Source organism: Halichoerus grypus, chromosome 7 (assembly GCF_964656455.1).
Source record: "Halichoerus grypus chromosome 7, mHalGry1.hap1.1, whole genome shotgun sequence".
Lineage (NCBI taxonomy): Eukaryota > Metazoa > Chordata > Mammalia > Carnivora > Phocidae > Halichoerus > Halichoerus grypus.
The window spans coordinates 135,814,867-135,832,006 of NC_135718.1; the positions used below are offsets into that span (position 1 = coordinate 135,814,867).

Here is a 17,140-nt window from a genome sequence, read left to right on the forward strand (position 1 = left end):
CAATTTTAAATAAACTTCTCTCATAGTATCTTTCTTTTTAGGTAAAAAAATAGAAAGAACCACATATTATAATATGGCTTGAAAGTAAAAATATCTCATAATTTAAGTAAACATTTCAAATTAATGGGGAAAGGGTATTTGTGGTTTGTTTATTTTTATTTATGTCTTTGTAAATTTACCTTTCCTCAAAATATAGTTTAGCATATCTACAGTATAACCTTATTTTTTAAATTTTAAAAATATCCCTTAAGTTTAGTGTTGGAAGGTATTTTGCTTTTCTAAAAAGGAATAAAAATATCGTCCAGGTATAGGATTTATTTATCACTCCCTGAATAGGGAATAGAAATTCTCTATTGTCTACAATATTCCAGATTGACTACTATTCAGGTTAAAATAGTTTTCTTGGGAGTCATCATGTTTTCCTGGGAGTATCTAATTATTCTTGATATCCAAGTCAGAGACTCTGGTTAGAATATGCAGTTCTTCTCAAATTGTAATTGGCTTATGTTGTTGGGATTCATGAGGTCATGCCATTTCCCACAGAATGACACACAATAAATAATATATGCCTTACACGCACATTTAGACATATTTTTTTATTCATGTCTCTATTTTTATTATTGTTTTTGATTTTTAACTTCCTTTTCCAAAAAGTTTCAAGATAATATGTATCCTCAAGCTCAAGGGTCAGCAAACATTTTCTTTAAAGGGCCAGATGTTCAATATTTTAGGTTTTGTGGACCAGAAGGTCTCTGCAGCAAGCATTCAACTGTCTTGTCGTGGCAAAGCAGCCATAGAGAATAAGAAAAAGGACTGAGTATGACTGTGTTCCAATAAAACTTTATTTACCAAGCCAAATGTCAGTCCGATTTGGCTTGCAGGCCTTAATTTGCTGATCCGTGCTGTAGCTCAATATTATTCATACTTATCACCAGTCTAGGATCAAATAAGGAGCTTGTACCAGAATGTAAAACTACACAGTGCTTTCTCCATTGAGGAAGTCTTATTATAAAAAAATATATATCAGTTGAATTAAATATTGTTTCTTGACTGTATCGTTGACTGATACTATGTCATAAGCTCCTTATCTCACTATGGACTGGGAAGAGTTTTCTGTCCAACACTGGTCCATAGAAGATACTTTGAGTAAAACTGCTTAAGCTTATTTTCTTATATATCAGTCCCTGAACACTTTTCAATTTATCATTACATTAAATCCATGTGTTTTTTCAACATAGAGAATACCTTTCTGCTACTCATTTTGTTGTTATTGTTGGCACTATGGCTTAAATGAAAGGCAGAAAACAGGAGTTGTGTGAAGGGTCACTCACATCTCCAGCAGCTGTGGAAGAGCTATCTCTTCAGCATTCAGGGATATTCTCACTTCAGTCCCTTCATTTCCTCAATTCAAGAAGTGTGCATGTTGTGTTTAGTTTTAGTTTTAGGTTTTTTTTGCATATTTTGTTTATTTATTTGACAGAGAGAGAGATAGCAAGAGCAGGAACACAAGCAGGGGGAGTGGGAGAGGGAGAAGCAGGCTTCCCGCCAAGCAGGGAGCCCGATATGGGGCTCGATCCCTGGACCCTGGGATCATGACCCAAGCCAAAGGCAGACGCCCAACGAAGAAGCTCCCAGGCGCCTTGTTGTGTTTGTTTTTAAGGACAACAGATGTTGACTCTTTAACTTTTACAGTAAATTGTTTCTTAAAAGACATTTATTGGGTAATAATTAATTTTAAATTTTTATGTCAAATAGTAATAACAGAAAAGACATTTGGAGAAAACTGATGCACATTTACCAATTTACTTTTTATCCATAGTAAAAACATAGAGTTAAAAATGTTATGATATATTGCCATAATAAGTAAGTGTGGAAAGTGTTTCCCTTCATTAATAAGGTAATTTAGGGGACTGTTGAGCAATAGATACATAATAAATGCATGAATTTGTAAGCTAACACCTATAATTTAAAACTTATTATGGATGTATTTCCAGATTTCCAGTCTTCTTCAAACACTACCAGACATAAAATTTTAAGTGTGTGAAGATAAGAGATTATGTTCTTTCTTTTTTCTGTCCTTATCTATATGTGACAAAATTTCCAACTTCTCAAAATCTGGACAATTGGATATTTCACTGTACTGTATAACCTCAAGTTAAGCACTTAAGCTTAAAGTGGTTATACGCATTGGTCCTTTGGCTTAGAATTTATGTCTCCATATTTTTTAACCTACCAAATGAGTTTCAAATTAACGTAATGGCTTGTATGTCAAATCTGTCACCATTTTTAAATTTTTTGTTTTACCAATTGTGATTAGTGGATAATTTGTGGGATGTCATGACAATTCACTGCTACAAACAAATGTTATAATACATATTGCATTTCTATTCACATTTTAAGAACTTATTAATATTCAAAATGCATAAGATTTCTTCTACTGGTAATACAGCACCTTTTCTTCCTACCACAAATCACTCAGAAAAGATTGCGAGTCTTGGCTTCATGTGGATTTTAGAGATGTGAAAGTAAGTATCTTAAAAGGTAAAGTGTGGATTGGTAGAACCATATATTCATTCCTTCATTAAGCATTTATTGGTCCATTATTCAGTGTTCAGAAATTGTTTAAAACACATAAAGATAACAATTCAGTTTGATAGGACTTCATAAATGTGCTTTATAATTTAGATTTAGGTTTTCATGGTTTTTATCAATTTAGTCACATACAAGCAGGACTGTTTGATCATATTCTATTTCCTGGCTTCAACATTTCAAGCTTCTCCAGGGCAGAAATGAAAGATTATGAGTGTGCTACATTTCTATAGCTCTTTCATTTCTACCCCAACCCTAGCTTACTTTCATGTCTGCAATAAAAATTTTGATCCAGGTTGGATTTATATGAACATTATTTTTTTCAGATTGACCTACCCTGTGACTGAATTTTGCAATGAAACCTTATCAGGTTGTTATACACCATTGCAACTGGGTACCTTAAAATTAGATAGAAGAAACAGAATATGTTACCAAAGGATGTGCTGACTGGATAAAAAGTGGGTTTTACCTTGTTTCATACTTTTTGAGCATAGAAGCCACTTTAAAAGTTTGCAAGTCTTTAAAGCATTAGCTCCAGATATTTTAAATGTGCTAAGGTTAGAAAGTGCAGTGAAAAATATAAAACATTGTGTGAAGGAAATTCTGATGTACTATTATATTAAAGAAAGTAGATGGAAGTTTAGAAGCATATTGAAAAGAAACCAAGAAAGTGAGGTTTTCTTGTTATAACTTTCCTATCAACTGGTTGTGAGACAATGCATAAGCCATGATCTTCCTTGTGTCCCAAGATGTTTATAGACTTCTGATCATAATATGTAATCAATAGTGTTATCACTCTGATTTGACACAGTTTTGACCAAAGTCAAAGAAATAGCATTTAATTTAGTTCATCCAAAAAAGAGATGTGCAATAATTATAAGATAGTTTGGAATTGGAAATAGTTCATGGACTTCCCATGACTATCTTGGAAGGTGGTATGCATATGATTAAAATATCTAGGTTGCTTGGGTTTAACTCTTAACTCAACCAGTTACTAACTGAATGACCTTAGGAAAAGCTACCCTATCCACTTGTGCATTAATCTCCTCATCTGTAGAATGAAGAATACTAATCTCATAGCTGTATTGCAAAGATCAAATAATTTACACATGTGAAATATATGGAACAGTTCCTGGAATACAGTAGGCACACAATAAATGTGGTTTCTGATTATTTTATCAATATCATCATTAGCATCATTATTATTTTGGAGTCTATTTTGGTGTGAACCCAGGAGTCTGAGGTTCTAGATGGAAAACCATTGATCTAAACTCATAAACTCATTAAACTGAATGTTAATTTAGAAAAATAATTAAAATTAGTCAAACAAGAATTTATAAAATAATATTTCCAATGTTTATCAGACAAGTTACAAACTATTAGGCATTGTGTATATATGGTCTAAACGGCTAATGCAAACTCATTTGCCCCATTCTGTTTTGACATTGAATTGACGAAGATTCATCAGGATATGAGCCTTATTTGTTGACTAATACACAGAAAACTTTTCTATGTAGGGATATCTGCAGACTCAAAAAATTAATTATTCTTTTGGAATTAGCATTATTTTATCCAGAAATCATTTTTATTTTTCATTTCCAGCTGTGTTTTCTTTTTCTTTTTTGTATTGATAACTTTAAGTTCAGTTTTCTGTGCTACCACCAGAGGATGCTACATTTGGACTATGTATCCAAGTGTATTAAAGAACAGAAATTTTCTGAGTTAGTTATGGTCATAATATGCAATATAAAAAAAACCCTTGGTAAATAAGATCATTTATAAAAGAGCCAATAGTCTAGTATATACCATATTATGATAGATAATATATTAAAGTTATTCTAAGTTGTAGACTACACTGTGTGATATATTTCCACAAAATATCATTCTAGTAACACACACATTTGGCTTATTACTTCACTTGAGAAGGTTGACACTTCCTGGGCTGCTCTGTTTTAAAAGTAGAACAGATTCTATCTAGCGAAGTATCTTGTTTAAGTGGTGCTTGGAGTACTTTGTGTTCTATAATAATGTGACACAAAATAATGTAAATTTAAACAGTTGCTGGTTTACATTTAGTTCTGAGTTATGAAGACGTATATTATCTAAGGTCCACTTGGCACCATATGATAAAATATCATTGGTACAAAAAATGTTTTGTATACAAACACCATCATTATACTTTTCATTTAAATGTATAGATTTGCCCAAGAGCACATTGTCACTTCTATTTACTAGACTATATTGCCTTAAGAAACACTATCATAATACCTCTCCTCAAGGTCCTGTAGAAAGCTCTGGATTTAAAAATTTTATATTCTGATGTTTTCTCCTAGTAATAAGAATCCTAATTTTTCATAAGCAGTACACATTGCAGAACTTCACAGGAATTCTAATTGTTAAGTTGGAAAAATTTGCAATAATAGAAAATATTATAACTATTTTCATTAATTCTTACTTTAAAATAAATTATTTGCATTTTTCTCCCTTCCCATATTCATAAAATTTTGTTAGCTCTTTTGCATCACTGATAAAGAAAAATACCAAAAAATAAACATTAAAAATAGACTGATAGTTATCAGTTGAAATATACTTAATTTCAATAGGAAAATAATTTAATTCTTAAGTATGTGGCATACTATTTGGTCTATAATAATAGATTCATTTGGAAAACACAGAATGTTTTTTTCTTTTCTACTAATGTTTTTTATTCACTTATATTTAGTTTCAGTTATAGTTGAAACTATTATTCATATCATAAGTCAAGTACCTAATTTGTATAGATTAAGGAATTTCTGTATTAAATTTTGTTCTCTATAAACTTTAGAATCTTATATTTGTTGGATTTTAATCATTGAATATGGCATACTTTGTTTATAAAATTGTCAATCATTTTATGTCATATTTAGCAATATATTTGTTTATGTGGCTTTTCTGGTGTTCAAATAATATTTGAGAAACATTTTTAGAAACTTTTTTATAAGAATTCAACAAATTCAATTCTCACAATTTGATTGCTGGTATAATTAGATATTTTGGTCAGTCTTTCTGTACATATCCTTGGCACAATTGCAGCGATTGCTAATCATCCATGTTTGCTTTTAAACAATACTTGAAAAAATAAGATGACATATGAATTTATCAATCTATTTACAATATTATTAATAATTATTATGTTAATAATTTTTATGAATAATTACTTGCCATCTAGCTATAATAGTTAAGTATTCATTTTGCTTAAGATTTTAGGAGATAAGTGTAATAAAGGTGTGACTATAATGTACTAAAGATGATATAGTGATACCGCCATAGTAAACATCTAAAATAAAAGCACTAGTTCATATTTTAATATTGGATTATGTATTTGTAATATTCTCATTATCCTTACTATCGTCCTCATCATCCAAGCATCAAGGGTCTTTTATGTTCACTGCCTCAAGCATAGAATAGTGAGAAATATTCCTACTTTTAATTGTAAGACTTGGGTGCTCTCTTTAAAAGAGAAAACCATTTAGTGAATTTTCTAATCTTATTTGAAAATACCAAAGCCCAGATCTGGATGATTCAGAATGTAGGGTTTATACCAGTGAGAGAAGATGGTAATGAGTTGAGATAATACAAAGGACTGTATTGTCAAATCAGACTCACTCGAATGAGAAATCTTAGCTAATAGCAAGATTTACTAATAATTTCAAGAGATATGTAATCATGAGGCACAGGTGCAACAGGGAGAGATCCAGGACCTTCAATGTAGTTACCTAGGTTACTTCTTACCAGTCAGGATGTGCTCTGGCTCAGGTTACTATATGGGACTATTATGTGATATTCGTGGTTCCATAAAGGACACAGAAGAGGATCATTTTGCTATGATACATTGTCATGTGTCCAGATGGCTGTATAGTTTATGTAACATTTTCTAGAGAGATGTGTGCTACAAATTCATAGATTCCATGTTTGTTTAGTACAAGCAATCCTAGGCAAATCAAATATAGCATGCTAAAATATTTTCACAGATAAAGACCCTTCTGAGAGAGAATATCATTAGTTTGTGTACCAGAACGGTCATCAGCATGTTTGCAAGGAGATTTGGCTAAAGTAGCTTCTTTGTTTCTCAGGGCATCTGCCCTATCACCCTCCTCCTGCCACTAGGGAGATTATGGATTGCAGACGTTCTGCTTAATGACTTCTCCCCAGGAGCCATTTGAAGAAGGTGGGTTCACCTACAGGGCAGGAAAGAGACTGGAAGAAAAGTGCATTCAGTTTAATTGTTGTTGGGTCTTTGGAAAGAGATTTAGTCTTTGCTATATCTTTTCAGCTGAGTCCTGGGAGAATGTATGTCTCTGAAGACACCAGATAAGTTTGGAGATATCTCAGAGCTGAACATGCCATGACTTAGGAGTCTCAGGACACAGCTAAGCAAGATGGTAAGTATCTCAGAATATCAGAGGTATAGGTTATTCATGGTTGATTGAAGTACCTGGTGGACCAGCCTGAACCATAGTGATACTATAGAGTTTTGCACATCCAGGCCAGGGCATGTTGAGGAAAGATTTCTAAATTTACTTTGTCTACAAGAAATGTAGGGAAATAGATATGAGGGCCTTACCATTGGAAGAAGGGATATGTAGAGTATGGGCCTGTCAACTGGAGGTCATGGCAAATCAGAGACATCCAGAACAGATGCAATAGACATAGAAGATGATACCTGGATAAGGGAGGATCAGCTGGCTTCAGGGGACATGATATTACATGGGTAAGATGTCCTTGCCTCAGTTCCAGGAAAACTTGTAAGGCCACTTGGAATTCACATTAATTCAAGGAAAGGAAAAGAAAGAGCCAGGAAAGGAAGTGGGGAAAGGGGAAAGGGAGAGAGAGAGAAAGAGAGAACTTGACTTGATTCCATTTTATATTGGAAAGTGCTTTGTTACCTTGAAAGGGCAAGATAAATTCTTCTGGTAAAAAAAATTATATTGTAAGCCCAATTCCATTCGGTTATAGGACAATTAAAATTATATTTTTGAAAGATTTAATTCATGACAGTTGCATTTCAAACATACTCTATTGTCTTTGCTGAAGAATAAATAAATAATAGACCAAATTGTTTTAAGAAAATACCTCTACTCTTACTAGTTGTGTGATCTTGGTCATGTTACTTAATCTCACTGACTCTAAGTTTTGTTTTGTTTTTTATAAAATTAACTATAAAATAGGCATAACTAATCTATTCATACAGTTGCTATAAAGAGTAAGTAAGATATAAATGAAAGCACCTAGTATTTGGCTTCTTGCATGTAGATTATCAATAACTGCTTGGAAAAGATAATCTGAACCAATGTCATTGAGATGATATTACTCCTTCACATTTCATAAATTATTTAGCTCCTGTTTCCATATTAAGGCAAATCTTCTGTGAACTTTTGAGATTTGAAGTCACCATTTTTGTTCTAATTCTGGAATCCAAACATTGAGGCAATCAAGTCTTCAACTGTTATTAGAAGTAGGAGTTTCAGTTGCAGAAGAGTGAAAAAATATATCAAGTGCCATAAAGTCCCTTTTTATTGGTGTAGTCATAGCTGTAATTAATCAATGGATCCTCACAGATGTTGATCTGAAACAATCCTTGCATTTCTACAGCATACACCTTTTTTTTTCCCTAAACACTGATTTTTAATTATTTGAATTCATTATGGGACTTTTGTTGTCCCATCTTAATTTATATGAGAGGACAAGGCAAATACATTTGTGATATTTCATTTATTATTCATTTATTCATTTTATTTTATATCAGTGGAAGTACTGGCATTATGGGTATGTGTGCATTTTCAAGAGGCTCTACTCTGCTAAAAGTAATAAATAGTACTGGCAAGCTTTTGGGAGCCCTTCTTCTCTTATGAGGTTGGGAATGTACGGGTATAAAGGACGCAACATTTCCTCAGGATATTTTTTTAAGCAACAGCCAAAAGTCAATCAGTGCCTTCATTTTTAAAAGAAGTCCACTGAGGTTTGCAAGTTCATTTGTGTTTGAATGCTGGAATGATAGGCATGAAACTAATTAGAGACCGAAGGCTACACTGCCCCCTCGTCTTCTTCTGGATATAGCACATTTGAGTTCCATGACAGGGAAGCTTGAGGGGAACATATGGCCAAGCTTATCATTCTTTAACAAGTTAACCCCAAACAAAACACATTTCTGCCTGTAATTTTTTGAATTTTTAAAGCAACTCTAAAAAAACAAGAGGAAGTTAAAAATATTCTAAACGGGACTTTCAAAATGGTCATTGCAGTAACTTTTAGTATAGGAATAAACATATTAGTAGGGTTCAATTTTCAAAGTAACTAACTTGGACCTCAAAGTCCACATTAATATGTAAATCATTTGAAATCTGTAATTGTAAAGAAGGAAAATGTTGATAAAATAATGATCTGGGGGAAAAGCCCTAAATTTGTGTATCTTGGCATTTATAGCAGAGGAAATTGGAAATTATAAAGGTTAAGTTATATGTTTGTTTCTCTTGAAAATCAGTAATACAAGATCGGAAACATCGAGATGAAAATAAGAAGACTTGATTTTTATTCCAGGTCGGTCGGTAGCTAGTTCTTTGACCTGGGCTCTCATTTTCTTCCTGGAACCTGTGCTTTCTTGAGGTAAAATGAAGACATGGTATTAAAAGATCTCTATTTTCCTTTGTTTTAACATCTTCTGAGGTTGTTTCATCATTTTTTGCTAACTTTACTTCTGACTTTTGCAATGCACCATAAATTTATGAATGTTTTATATTTCATAATTATGCTTTTGAGACTGCACTCTTGAGGCATTGTGGACTGAGATGAGATCTACTTAGAATAATATACCAAAGTGGACATTATTTAAATAGCAAATAAAAAATACATAATCCCTTGGAACCTGGAACTCCCAGTGCTCAATGAGAAGCATGGTATCTCCTGTATGCCATTAGAGATGTATTAGAAATCCAATGACAAATTTTGTTCTTTCTTACGTACTCATGACTCTCTTTGAATTCAGTAGGAACTGAATATGTGTAATGAGGTTAGAAGATAGGTGTCATTGCTATCTGTAACTCATGTCCTCATCGTATGTAACTCCCCAAGAGTGTTTGTCAAATTCAATTTCAAGTCTGGGAAGCCAGTTGTAATGATTTGCTTTCACATCATGGGCTGAAGCTAGAAGAAACAGAGGCACTGACTTGCAGGATGAATTTATTGGCCTGGAGCCACTAATTACAGAGGCTGTGTTGGAAGAACATGAAATGCTTAGATGGAAAAATCCTGAAGCTCTTAAAAAGACTGGAAGGAACATTTTCATCTAAAGAAGACAGTGGAATTTTAAATTAAACACAATTGGGAGATGATTGTATACTAGTTTAAAGTCATCCCAGGCGTCATATTATTATAGACTTTGAATCAGTCATTTTGTTTAGGGATAATCCAGAAATCTAGAGATGAGAAGAGGACTCTTCATTATGCTAATAACTGACATAAAACTGGAATTAGAAATGAGGATAAAGTTTACATTCTAGAAGAAAGAATAGACCTATAGCCATAATTACCTGGAATATATCTACATTTGCTATGTGTAATAGATGGGGGCTCTCTTCAAAATTATTTCTTAAATTGGCTTAGTGTGGCCAGTTCACAAGAACTTTTTAAGTCAGTCTAACAGAATCAAAATAGAAAGTCAATATATCTGGATGGTATCTTTCTGAGAGACTTAAAGAGGCCCAAGGAGAAAACAGACTTTATAAGAAAAAGTGTAACTTTTTTTAAAAAAGATTCTGTTTATTCATTTGAGAGAGAGGGAGAGCGCACATGTGGAGAAAGGGCAGAGGGAAAGGGAGAAGCAGACTCCGCCCCTGAGCAAGGACCCTGATGCAGGACTCTATCCCAGGACCCTGAGATCATGACCTGAGCCTAAGGCAGACGCTTAACCGACTGAGCCACCCAGGCACCCCCAAATGTGTAATTTATATTTATACAAAGCTGAATGACATATTTCAAATTTGATCAGTTTAATTCAATATAAGAAAGAATTCAGCATCAGCTCCAGAGTAGATAAATTATAGGCATTTGTAACTAGAAAATTAAAAAGCCCTGAATATTAAAAAAAAAAAAAAAGACAAATCAGGAAAAATAGATTATGTGATTTTTCACTCCAGTGGCAAATCATGCTAATTTAGGTTATATTATATAAATAAAGAAGAACTCACTTTATATAATCTACTTGAATTCCTAAACAGAAACTTTGGAGTTCCACGAAGAACTCGGGTTTAATATATTATATCAGTGTAACGTATAGTTATTTTTATCAAGAAAACAGCTTACAGCTGGAAAAGGGCAAGAACATATATTCTGTGCTAAAGAAACAGGCCAATATTTGTATCAGCAGAAAGGTGTCAGGTTAGTTTTATGTTTGGTAAAATGGTAAAACTACAGATTTTTTTAAAGTAGTTAAATATTTAATAGCTATTGACGTTGGTAGTGGAAAAGCATCTTAGATTCCTAGAGATGGTGTCTTAAGGTATTAATTTACAGAGAGGCAGCAACCAAAAGAGCTAATATAATTCTTGAAAACAAACAATAGTTTACTCAGAAAAATTCTTTTCCAATGCTAAAGCTATAAAATGGACAAGGTAGGTACCCACTTTTAGGTTCAAAAGTCTAAAAAACCCAAACTGAATAGAAATCAAATTTATATATATATATATATAACCATGAATGACATGGATGAGCCAAACAACTTTTCCTACAAAAATCTTGAAATGCTAGAATAAATGCTCATATTTCAGACCTTCAGCAATGAAAAAGAAAAAAAAGAAATTTTACTTAATGCAAATGAATAACAGAATTGAAGGAATCTAAAGGTTAACATAGAGGAAATAGTTTAATAAAAAGGGTTTAAGATTTTTTCCTTAATCAAAAAGCCACATATAACTTACTACAGAATCTGTGATTTGTTGTCAAGGAGAACACCATATTCTACAGTGTTACTTTTAGCGTCCCAAGATGCAAATAAATGTAAAATCCACCAGAGGACTAAATATAACAATTCTTGTTTGGATTATCTGAAAAACAATTGCTGAAATGAATGGAATTAAGTTCAATAAAAAAGTGTTTATAATGCATATAAGGAGAAATAATTTAAATAAATATTAAATAAAAATGATTTGATTTAGTTAAATGCTGCAGAAAAATGGTCACAAAAGATATCAGTGTTCACAAAATGCTAAATAATCTCAATGACAAAATAGTGTTAAAAATCATTCATCCTATTTATTCATCTTAATGTTATATATGAAATTGGACAAAATTATATAGTATTTATTATAAATGCACATAACTATATATAAATATATACTTTAGTTTTCAGAAAACCTCAAACATTGTTTTAGGATCCATTCATATATGAACGCCTGACTTATTATTAGTCATTCTTAGCTAACATCAAGGTCATGAATTTTGATTATGGAATATATATGAAAGAATATCTCTTGATTCATTGCTTATGCTTTCTCATTTACACTTAATCGTATGCTATTTTGTGACATTTCTTTTATACTTTTCATTTCTAGCAAGCTTTTCTATCAACTTTAAAGTTGTTTGTTTAATTTTTCTTGAGTTAAAACAATAATTTTAATAGTCCTTTACCTACTTCATAACACCTGCATAGGGGAAAATCTATAATCATTAACTTTTCTTTTATATTTGAAAATTTGTAATTATTTCATTAAAATTGCTTCTCGTTAATTTTACTGTGCTGTAGACAGAATCTAGTTTTAGATGAATCTCAAATTATACCTGGGTTTTCTAATGTAGAGAGAACCTGACTGTGGTTATTGGCTTGGGTCATTTTGCATGAAACAAACCAAGAGAATATCTTGATGCAAATGTAAACAGGAATTGCCTGTGTTTTATTGGCACCATCACTGCTTGATAGTGAGAAAACTGCTATGCAACTGGGGAGGCTGTTGCCAATCAGACCCGAAGTTTCCTTTTGCTGCACGTGTTGAGAAATATAGAAAGCCAGAAGGAAGCAATTAACTGCTTATCTGAAAAATTAGAGTTCATTATCAACATTAGCAGGACTGGTTATTTTATTTATATGTAATGTGGCTGCAAATGACTTTAAATTGTCAACATTGTTGATTTGCTCTGGTGCAAGGCATAAACAACGGAAACTGTCACATGCTTATTGTCAGATTGGAGAACAGCCATACAGGAAATGGAATCAATGGAAGGGGTATGTTTGGCTCCTGATTTTACCGGCACTGGGCTCTTAGCTTAACAGGCACCATCTTTCCACTTAAAATGGAGTTCAGTTAGCAATGACAGTCAGCTAGCATGCAGTGAGAGTACATTTGGTCATTATATACTTTCCATTTACAAATTAAATAGTCAAGATACTCTTCAATTTTTTTATGAGAAAAATGAACCAAAAAATTAACTCTGGTAAGTCATTGTATATGTAGTTAAACCGTGTCTATGTGGTATGCATAGAAAAAAACCCTCTAGATCCATAACAATGTGATTAGCTAAATAATAATTATAAAAATTAAATTATAATTATTATATTTTTACATATTTTAATAAAACTGAAGGAAACAAATTCAAATCAATAAGCATTTGTTTTTGTGAGTGTTGTGGGATGTACATACAAAAATTAGTTCCTTGTTAAAATTTAGAAAACTAGTTCCTCCCTCAAGAAGTAATAAAAAAAGTTAAAAAATAACAGAAAATTTTGTTAGGAATAAATTTTTTTTTAAAAGATGCCACAATGACATATGATTAATTGTGAAATGAGTGCTATAAACAATGAGCCAGAGGAAATATTATTTTATGTGTATTTCATAACTAAAACTCACATCATTATCTTTAATATGTTAGCTAAGAATGATTATTAATATCGAGGTCTGATATTCACATATGAATTGGTATCACTACTAATGTCATGTGAAATGAATTGAATATGAAATGTAAATGCTTAAAGGTTTTAGAAAACAATTGAATCCATCAATTGGCTAAATTTTATTTATATATAATTTATTCAACATTTTTTTTTTTTCTTTCTAGATGGAATATACATGAATTTCAGTTTATTCTCTATCCAGGTTACCATACATTTGGAATTAAAAGAGCTTATATTCTAAAAGGTTTTACAAGTCTTTAAGAGTTTGAGTAAATGTGTACACATTTTTCTTTCTCCATACATCTAAAATTAAAATGTGTTTCTTTCCAAGGAACCTGCAGATTTATAAAAAAAGGACAGCCGGGCTAGTGAAATTAAAATTCGTATCTCTCAAAGGGAACAACGCACTTATAAAGAATGGCCGGGCTAGTTATTGTGAATGGTACTCAAGATCCAAGCAGTGATTTAGTGTCATGCAGTTGCTCTTTTTCCCTCTGGTTTTATGAAATGAATTATTGAGTAGCAACTTTGTTTATGTCATTAAGATTAAATCTCTGTCAAAATTGTCCTAGAGGAATTCTAAAAGGTCTGGGAAAATGGCTTTGGTATTAACAACGTTCCCAGTTTTTCACATTAAAAAATGTTGCTTTTTCTGACATCCTAATTTGTGTATTTATGTGTGTGGGGTGTGTGTGTGTATAAAAATAACTGAGAGTGGGTAGATATTCCATTAGAGACATCCCATTTCTTTTTCCTATATACAATATAAAAACTTCGGAGTGTGTGAGGGTGAATGGGTATGATTTGTTAGAGTTGAATACATTTATAGATGGCATATTTTTCTATTACAGGAAATTCAAACACAAATGCAAAACTTTAAAATACTAAGAAGACAGCAATATTATATTTGTCTAAAGTGCAATAGGTATCAGAATGAGAGAAATGATGACCCTTCTAATTTTAATTTCCAAAATCAGTTTTAACTAATTGTTTAATGACTGTTAAATGCCGAATGTGATCATGCCAGAGAGACAACTATTGATCATGGGTGCCCTATGCCTACACACTGTGACCAAAGTCTTGCCTTAATATACTGCTAGTGAAAAATTCATTTTCGGCCGAATTCAGATTTGTTGTTATTGTTATGTAATTCTTCAGCTTAAGAAGAGAAAGAGAATTTTTTAAAATACCTTTCTGAATTTCTACTTGACAGATCTTTATATTATAGGAAAAACCTCTGGATCTTAATATTCTTACAGTTCAAGGCCATAACAATGCTACATTCTGCTTGGTCAACCACCTCAGTAATAGTACCCGACCTTATGGAGAACAACCTTGTCTCAAACTGTGTAATTATTTAACAAGCATCACAGTTTTATTTAGTGATCTCACTTTATTCTTAGAATGCATTCTAAGAAAATGCAAGGTAAAAGAAATTTATGGTAATTCAGCACATTAAATGATAATAGGGAGCAGGACCAAGTCCTTGAACTCTTACTGGCACAAACTCACATTGGCTCAGTTTTCCATACTTCATTAATTGACTACTATTCTCCTTAAATAGATTGTTTTGAAAAAGATGTTAACCCATATATTAGTTAGTGTTCTGTGGAACTACAGTTTCCTTTTGTGTATCTCATTTGTAATAATCTTTTATGCAGTTGTCAAATTTAATGTGTATAAGAAGTGCTTGAGAGGATTATTGAAAACCAAATGGAGCCCCTCAGTATAGGTATATTTGTATTGTGTAAGTGCTGTGGGAGCTTTCTATCTGAAAAGACTGTATTTGGAGTGGTATTTGGTAGTCATCTACAATTCAATACGTAAATTATTAGACAATTCGAGGGTTTATAATAGTAGTACTAATAGAAGTCATAGCAATAATTATCAAGACATATTTATATCTCCATTCATAGTTTTATAGAAATATTTATATGCCTTATTTCACAGACATGACTAATTTCATGATAACTTATTCAGTGTTTATTGATAACTCAGGTGCTCAGGGGAGGAGAATCAAAAGACGTGTGAGACTCACTGAGAACTACCCTGAAGTTAATTTCTACTCTTAGTTCTGAAGATACTTGCCTAATTTATTTTTTTTATTCATATTTTTATTCTCCAAGATTAAGAGGAAAAATTTCCCCCTGAATCTCTTGAGAGATTGTATGGTTGAGGAATCAGACTACACAATATTGAGAATTATATTTATATGAAACAAAGGAAGCAAAATAGATTATTCTTTGAGGTCAAAATAAGAGTAGCAAGGGGTGCCTGGGTGGCTCAGTCTGTTCAGCACTCTTGGTATCAGTTCAGGTCATGATCTTGGGGTCATGGGGATCAACCCTGAATTGGATGCGGACGCTGAGTGCAGAATCTGCTTAGGATTCTCTCTTTCCCTCTGCCCCTCCCCTGGCTCATGCTCTCTGCAACACCCCTCCCCTCTCACCCCCCTCCCCGCTCTCTCCCTAAAATTAAATAAATGAATCTTTAAAAAGAAATGAGTGACAAATTAAAGTTTCAACACAAATTCTAATTATTTCCTTGAAAGGCACAATGCTCAATGAAAAAGCCATTGTGACAAATAAGAACCTACAACAGGATTTTCAGAGTTAAAAAAATATAACAATAAGATGAACATATCCTAGTGGCTTCTCTGTGGAGAAGGGGATAATTCCTCATAATATCAACATCCCCATTTAGACTTTAATTACTTTGTACGTCCAGCTATGTGCCCTGGTCTGATAAAGGTGAGAGGGAAGTTTCAGTAGTTTTTCCTTTGTTGTGATTTCATATCCTAAACTAATTGTTTTTACTGTGCTTCTTTTTTCTTGTTTGACAAAAAAAAAAAAATCGAGGTTGAAGTGTTTGAAATGGTATGTATAGGAGCAAAGTATCAAATAAGAAATTACAAGTTCAGAAGCACCTGGGTGGCTCAGTTGGTTAGGTGTCTGCTCTCAGCTCTAGTCATGATCCCAGGGTCCTGAGATCAAGCCCTGAATTGGGCTCCCTGCTCAGTGGGGAGTTTGCTTCTCCCTCTGCCTCTCTCCCTGGCTTGTGCTCTCTCTCTTGCTCACTCTCTCTCTCTCTCTCAAATAAATAAATAATTAAAATCTTAAAAAAAAAGAAATTACAAGTTCATAATCTTACTTCATAATTCTTACTTTCGGGTAATACAATAATACTGAGATCCAACGTCTGTTCTGTTTCTAGGTCCTTTAAGACTCTCTGGAGTTGAAGGCGCCTGGGTGGCTCAGTCAGTTAAGCGTTTGCCTTCGTCTCAGGTCATGGTCCCAGGGTCCTGGGATCGAGTCCCACATCTCAGCGGGAAGCCTGCTTCTCCCTCTCCCACTCCTTCTGCTAGTGTTCCCTCTCACGCTGTGTCTCTCTCTCTATCAAATAAATAAAATCTTTAAAAAAAAAAAGACTGTCTGGAGTTAATATAATTTGGGGGTTACTTTTTGTTCGTGAGTATGGGGAAAAAAGAGAATAAATTCACCCTTATCAGGTCAGGTATAGCCAAGCAGGAGATTACAATTTTAATACAAAATTTCTGTTTTTACAGTTACATACATTAAATAATTATGGTTTGGGACACAGTTGTTTTCTTTTTTTTTTTTTACACGGTTGTTT

At 32.8% G+C, this 17,140-nt stretch overlaps 1 long non-coding RNA gene across 2 annotated transcripts in view; it reads left to right on the forward strand.

Moving 5' to 3' along the window:
* The window catches only part of LOC118544377 (uncharacterized), a 56,995-nt gene extending 40,083 nt beyond the window's left edge, over positions 1-16,912 (forward strand). For both annotated transcript variants that reach the window (XR_004921550.2, XR_004921549.2), the window contains exons 2-5: positions 6,702-6,796; positions 6,902-7,010; positions 9,166-9,231; positions 16,721-16,912. This is a non-coding gene — a long non-coding RNA (uncharacterized LOC118544377). The remainder of the gene's footprint in view (positions 1-6,701; positions 6,797-6,901; positions 7,011-9,165; positions 9,232-16,720) is intronic.
* Positions 16,913-17,140: the final 228 nt, after the last annotated feature.